Raw genomic sequence first — 1682 nt, forward strand, 5'->3', positions numbered from 1 at the left:
TTGCCACTCAAATAGTTTTTCATAAATTAATTATTATTTCCATTTAGATACATATATAAATAATGAAGTTTAAAATTTCAATTTGGTTGCAATTCAAGATATCAAACTTCGTGCTATATGCTATACTATGATAGAGATATTAGGAAGATTATATTAGATAATAATACAAATAAACAAAACTAGGAAAGCGGTTCAAATTTATGAATAGCGTCTCAGCATCACTATATTGTGTATTCTATTGGTTGGCTTGAAAACCAGAAGTTTCAGAAGTTTTCCTCGCTGGCAAGTGATTTTACTCGAGGTTTATGATAATTGTGAAGGCCCACTTATATCAGTTGTAAAACAAACTCACAATGAAACATTTTTCATCATGCAGCTGGCTGAAGGAAATGTAGCGTTTCATTTTGTTATTTTATGTTGTCTAAAATCCATTCAAAACAACCATATTCTCATAAAAACCTATAATTCTAATAACATCGTATTCTCTCAAATTAGTTCACATCGTGTTTATATTAAAGATACAAGTAAAAATCAAATCACATTTAATAATGTGGTGATACTTTGTATAACCACAGACATTAGAGGAACTCTACTGCCTGTGGTATAACTGATAAATCGTTACACAACTAGAAACGGTTCCTACAACAAGAATACGGCAAACATTTTCCAACACAAATAAACAATTCATTTATACAGCAAAGCTAATAGTCATGTTCATAAATGCCTAAATATTAAAATTTTGTTTAAAACTTTTTGGCCAGACATGGTATTTAAGTGACCATTTGAGCACGCTTGAAACAATCTTCATTCTAATTACTACAAGAGATGTTTACACCCAGAGCGATTTGAGTCAAACATATCCTTGGCGTGTTGCAATTAGCGATTTCGTGAGAATTTTCCCTGGGATAACTTAATGACCATCACTCCCTGGTTGAAGTTATACAGTACGGTAATAATAACAGAAAAAAGATTCACCACCACAAAGTGTTGATTCGATAATAAGCGAGTGAAATATCTAAAAATAGTGTGATTCTGGATCGGACTGAAGTGCATCCGAAGGTATTTCATCGGCCGAAGCAATGCTTGGTTCATTTGAATATGTAAAACGAGCTCCGACTCCGTATCCATCTGTATACACTGGGTTGTAATGGAAAAACTCAGAGGGCATATCAACGCTGACAATTCGTGCCCTCGGTATTCTAACTTGCTGTTCATTAGCCGCCAATTCACCTATTAAGCTTGCACCGTCAAATATCAACTCATTTATGTTATCTCCTAGAATGAAGTTTCTCATAATTTTATCTCTTTGTTCAGTGAGTATTCTGTCGCGACGTTGTCTCATCAACCTGTGGATGAAAGAGTAAAATAATCTAGTTTTATATATATATATATATATATATATATATATATATATATATATATATATATATATATATATATATATATATACACACATACAGTAAAATTGATAACAAGTAGAACACAGGACTTAGGCGTTACTCAGAGTTTTACGCTACATGTGCTCTCTGTAGCGATCATTATATATATATATATATATATATATATATATATATATATATATATATCGATGTATACAGATCTCCTCGTGGGAAATTACAGTGCTCGATGCTAAAGCAGAGCGTTATAACACAAAATTACTTCAAGTACATTAATGATATCTG

This window comes from Ptychodera flava, chromosome 10 (genome assembly GCF_041260155.1).
Source record: "Ptychodera flava strain L36383 chromosome 10, AS_Pfla_20210202, whole genome shotgun sequence".
NCBI classification, from domain to species: domain Eukaryota; kingdom Metazoa; phylum Hemichordata; class Enteropneusta; family Ptychoderidae; genus Ptychodera; species Ptychodera flava.